Genomic DNA, 6,143 nt, shown 5'->3' on the forward strand with positions numbered 1-6,143 from the left:
CCGCCCCTGGCCGCAGCGCTGCTCCTGCTCCGGGTTCAAGGCCACATTCACCTGCTTTCAAGGCAACCTTTACTCGCGGATTCCTTTCTTCTTCAGGGCTCAAAATACAGAGACAGGACCCATAACCCTGGGTTCCCTTGGCAGCTTTGGCGAGACCCCACGGGTGGGTGGGACGATAAAGGAGGAGGTTTGCTGCCAAAAGCTGCGGAATTCTACCTCAGCTCCTCAAGTGGCCTGATGGGGAAACTGGAGGGGCAGAGAGCGCGGGGAGCTGTAGTTCAGACCCAGAAACTTTGCAGTTTGTGGAAGGTAAGGTGTTCTGTGAGACGCAGAATTGATCCCAGACACAGGGTGGAGGTGGGGGTGTTCTGTTTGTGGACTGGGCAGATTTGTGAATGTCAGCATCTGCCCCCAACATTTGAGATAAAGTCAGGAGAAATGAAGGGAAAGAAATAAATAGAATAGGTAACAAGATGAGCAGAAGGGAGGAGAGAGGGGGAGGAGGGAAACAGTTTCTTTGGAAGGTTAGACTTTCAAAAGACGCCTAGATCCTTCTTTCGTCTTTCTTCTGGATCTTTAGATCTTGCCGGGCAAATAATCTGCACCCTCCCACACTCATGATAAAGATCAGGTTGGAAGAAGGGGAGCAGGAGGTGGGAGAGACTTAAAGAGTTCGGGCAAAGCCAAGTAGCATCTTCAAGATCTGTCTTTACTTTCCACAAGGGGAAAAAAAAAAGGACTATTTCTATTGAGTGTAAGTAAACAGTGTTTGAGAGAACACAGAAGTGGAGATATTAAGTAAGGGAGATTTCTGACTTATGTGATACATAAATACTGTCTGAATACATAATTATAGTGGAATAATAGACTGCCATTTATGCAGCACCTACTGTGTACCTTGCATTGTCCTTAGAACTTTGCCTATGTTAACTTTTGATTCTTGGTACTTCTCTGAGGTAGGTAACATGCCAGTTTTATAGGTGAGAAAACCAAGGCACAGATTAACTGTGTAACTTGCCCTTGGTCACACCGCTAGAGAGTGGCAGCGTGAGCCCTTCCTGTGCCCTTCCTCAGTTATGCTGATTTTGATTAAAGCTGTGGAGGAAGGGCTACTAAAGGGGCACTGTAACATCTGGAATTGCATTGATAAGACAGTTACTTCTTAAGGAGATTAATTTGAAGAGTTCACACAGAGGAGGAATACGTATTTATATCTGCCTGCTGCTGCTGCTGCTAAGTCACGTCAGTCGTGTCTGACTCTGTGCGACCCCATCCCTAGGATTCTCCAGGCAAGAACACTGGAGTGGGTTGCTATTTCCTTCTCCAGTGCATGAAAGTGAAAAGTGAAAGTGAAGTCACTCAGTCATGTCTGACTCTTCACGACCCCATGGACTGCAGCCCACCAGGCTTCTTCGTCCATGGGATTTTCCAGGCAAGAGTACTGGAGTGGCGTGCCATTGCCTTCTCCGATATCTCCCTGTATTTATATAAAAATATTGGAAAGATACACAAGAAACTAACAAACTGATTTCCCGTAAGTGGGACAGTTGGGATGGCAACCTTTTAAAAAAATTATTTATTTATTTGTGGTTGTGGTGGGTCTTCATTGCTATGTGAGCTTTTCTCTAGTTGCAACGGGCAAGGGCTACTGTCTGTGTGGTTGTGGTACACAGGCTTCTCAACGCAGTGGCTTCTTTTGTTGCAGAGCACACATGCTAGGGCACTCAGGCTTTGCTCGTTGTGACACGTGGGCTCAGTAGGTGCGTTGCCCAGGCTCGGGAGCACGGTGCTTAGTTGCTCCAGGGCATGTGGAATCTTCCCAGAGCAGGGATCAAACCTGTTTCTCCTGCCTTGGCAGCTGGACTCTTTACCACTGAACCACCAGGGAAGCCCTCAACGTACCTTTTAATATAACTTTGATTTTTAATAAAGAGACTCCTGTGAAAGCAGTGACCCATATTCAGAAGAAAATGCATAAGTACACACACACACACACACATGGTGTGGAGGTTCTGCTGCTGCTGTTGCTTCAGATTTCTTCACTTAGTCAACACCCTGCATGTTTGTCTGGAAGAAAGACAAACCCCGTGGATCCCTGTGTGGTGATGACTCTCCAGACCAGTTCATGGCCACTGAGTTTGAATCGTTCGCTGGAATGGCGTGTGTGTGAGTCCATGGGAGCCTAGGAAGGAAGGGAAGGAGTGCTGCTTGGCGTTCACACTCAGCGCTGTTTGGTGAGCACTTACAAATATTTGCCCATCACTGAAGACTTGGTGTAAACAAGATGCCCTTGCCTTCAAGGGGCTTACATCCTAGAGGGGAAATATATTTCAAGGAAGGAAGGGAGGGAGGATAGGAAAAAGGAAAAGAAGCAGGAGGGAAGGTGAAGCCAAAACACAGAAAAAGACAGAGAAGTAAGTTGTTTCGTGTTCTTTTATGAAATAATCAGTCATGTGTAGCCGTGAGAGGAGGCAGAGAGGCTCAGGACATAATAGTTTTTTATACTCACAAAACCTAGAGACAGGACAGGCATGGTACAGGGCCACGTGGGAAAGACTCCTGGGTGATTGGGAGGCAGGAAACAGGACAGGGGGGTTGAGGCTGCTCCCGTTACCGGGGTTTCGACAGTAAAGCCGAGGCAGGGCGTGGTGCATGCTCTGGCGACACTGTGGACGGTAGCCTGCCAGGCTTCTCTGTCCATGGGATTCTCCAGGCAAGAATACCGGAGTGGGCCGCTAGTGTGCAGGGCAGGATGAACTACTTAGGATTGGCTAGTTTGAATAATTCTAGCAGGTTTGAGGCTATAAGGTAATTGCTAGTTTGCTGGCACCTGGTCCTGGGATGACTACAGCAGAGGTATATTGTCTCTAGGCCTGTGAGGGCCAGATAGAGGGGATATGGCTCTGGACCAGTTAGTTTGTGAATCAGAGACATGCTTCTGGTGGAGCCCCTTGCTGTCTCCCAGAGGTGGAAAAGCCTCTCTAAAGAGGTGACATTAAAACTGAGGCCTGAAGTAAGAGAAGAAACTAGGTTTGTAAAGAGTAGGCGGAGGGGGATTTCAGTTGAGGGAAAGATCTTGGTGTTTGCCAGGACCTGCAGTTACAGTGTGGCCCAAGCCATTGCTGGATGAAGTTGGAGGAGAAGCAGAACCCAGATCACACAGCACCTTGCAGGTCTTAGTGGAGAGATTGGTAACACAGAAAGGTCTTGCAGGAGATGATGTGATCTGAGTACTTTGCTACTGAGGAGGAAATAGATTAGAGAGGGGGAAAACTAGTAGACAGAAGTCCACCTGCAAAACTGTTCTGGGTAAGAGGTAATAATAGAGATTGGGCAGAGATAGGAGAATGGGCCTGAAAAGATATCACTTGGAGATAGTCGGGTAGAGTTTCTGATAGTTGAGGACAAACGTGATATAAAAATGACTGCAAGGTCTGAGCTGGCGATGTTAATTTTGGAGTAATCAGTATACAGGGAGTACATAAACCCATTGGAACAGATGGGAGAGAGGAAAGAGCACCCAATTTTGGCCCTAAAGAGTCATTACATTTCTATTCATATTTGGATGAGGTATGCAAACCAGCAAAGGAGGGGAAAACAGGAGATAATGAGAATAGTGTTGAGAAAGCCAAGGCGGAAGAGTGTTTCAAGAAGGAAAGAGGAGAGCATGCCAAATGCTGCTTAGAAGTCAGGTAAGATCAGAGCAGAGTTAGAGGCAATTGGATTTGGCAACACAAAGATCTCTGATGACCTTGACGCAAGCAGACACTAGACTGTATTTGGTTGAGAAGTGAGTGGGTAATGAGAAAGAAGAGACAGTGTGGATCTCAAAGACTTTACTTATGGTGGGTGTATTAGTTATGTATTATGATGTACTAAACTATCCCCAAACAAGGTAGCTTAAAATTCATTATCTGAGCATTGTTGTTGGTCAGAAACCGGAAGCAGCTTAGTGAAGTGCTTCTGGTTCATGGTCAGTCACGAGGTTGCAGTAATCTGAAGGCATTTCCAGCATCACTCAATTGCACGTCTGTCTTCAGGAGACCTAAGCGCCTTGCCATGTGGACCTTCCCATAGGGCTGCCTGAGAAATGTCTTCAGGATAAGGTAGCCAACTTTCCCCAGCGAGTGGCCTGAATGGGGAAGCAAGGAGGAAACCTTGACGCCTTTTATTGCTGAGTCTCAAAGGTCACATGTTGTCAGTTCTGCCTTATTCTGTTTGTTAGACATCAGTCACTAAATCCAACCCACTCTTAACACATTATTGACAGGGGGATTTTTGCGTAAACTAACACCTGTGGCTGGTGATTTGTTCTGTAAGTGAATATCAAAACATCTTCTGGTCAATATTGTGCATAACAAAAGATGTATTAATATGTCTGTGGTCAATAAGTTGTTAAGGAGCAGTGCATTAAGCTTGCCTTTGGGGGAAGAATGTCAAATCTTTGGACATATTTTAAGCCATCAGTGGAATCCAGAGAGATGATGTGGTGGTTAAAAATGTGAGATCAAGGGAGTGTTGTTTTTTAAATGGGAGATGCAGTTAGAAGGTCTTTGTGCTAATGAAAATGAATCAGTAGGGAAAGAGTTTGATGACGCAGAAGACAGAAGGGATAATGGAAAAAGTGAAGTCCTAAGGACAGTTGGAGAACTCCTTCTCCACTTTAATAGTAGAAATAGGAGGAAGTGGATGCAGCTACAGTGAGAGGTGTAACTTTGGGAGGGGAAATGTGAGGGGGCTTATATCTGGTTGTTTCCATTTTCTCAGTGAATTATAAGACAGGACCTACAGACCAAAGTGTGAATAGATCAAGGATTGTGGGAAGTTTGAGGAAAAGGAGAAGGTATAAAATTACTAACTCAAGGAAGAGGAAAGCTAATCTACTAAAGAAATTGAGGATTGCTTGACATTTTGAGTACCAAATCTGAGCTTTGACATTCATTCAAGAGAAACCATTCAGCTATTTTGTGATTTTCCCAGGTCACATATAGCTGCTTAGATGTATGTGTGAAGTAAAGAAACGGTTTGAGCTTTGCTTCCTAAGACAATAGGAGGAGAGACGTGTAAAGGGCTTGAGAGTATTCTCCAGAAAGTGGTTACAGCATGGAAGCTGGATTGGATAAGCAGAGATATTATGCAGAAGAGGGGACAGTGGGGAGGGGAGAAAGTTCTGGGGCTAGGGTTATCAATCAGTTTGAGGTTGGAACAATTCAAAAATTTTAGAACAATGTCAGTACCTGAACAGATGATTTAGAAATGAAGGGGGTGGTGGTTGCAGCGTCTGCGACTTGAAATAAAGGTTTTACAGGTAAGAAAGTTTCTGATACAGAATATGGCTGTAGGAACGGATGGCTGAGTCAGTGGGAGAAACGGGTATTGGGAGTGAAAACTTGAGGCACACAGAAGCTATGTGTTGGAGAATTTATCCATGTAGACTTTTAAATCACTGGGAAGGAAAATGGGATAGAGACGTTCTACTTTATTAGATCATTGTACTAATTTCCTACAAAATAAATATCTGATTTTGGATAGAAATTAAGGTAGAAGTCTGTGAAAAGGTAAGAAATATCTCTCTAGGAACTGATAGAAAATAATTTCCAGAAAAACGAGAAAGGATGTAGAAGAGGAAAAAAGGGAGTTCAATGACAATTTTTTTTTAATAGAGTATTGTCCATTGACAGTAATAGAAATAATGGAAGAAAAAAAATCACCATTTTGCAACTCCAGTGTAATAATAATTGGGCAAGAACACTGCTGCTGCTAAGTCACTTCAGTCGTGTCTGACTCTGTGTGATCCCATAGATGGCAGCCCACCAGGCTCCCCCGTCCCTGGGATTCTCCAGGCAAGAACACTGGAGTGGGTTGCCATTTCCTTCTCCAATGTGTGTAAGTGAAAAATGAAAGTGAAGTCGCTCAGTCGTGTCCGACTCTTAGTGACCCCATGGACCGCAGCCTACCAGGCTCCTCCATCCATGGGATTTTCCAGGCAAGAGTACTGGAGTGGGGTGCCATTGCCTTCTCCAGGGCAAGAACACTACTGGATGCCAAATAGATGAAAGGTTTTAGGGAACAGAGTGTTCACTTGGATTTATAAAAAGAAAGAGAAAATTAACCCTGGTGAGCAGGTGACCACCATCTTAATC

The sequence above is a fragment of the Cervus elaphus genome, chromosome 18 (genome assembly GCF_910594005.1).
Source record: "Cervus elaphus chromosome 18, mCerEla1.1, whole genome shotgun sequence".
In the NCBI taxonomy this organism is placed as follows: Eukaryota; Metazoa; Chordata; class Mammalia; order Artiodactyla; family Cervidae; genus Cervus; species Cervus elaphus.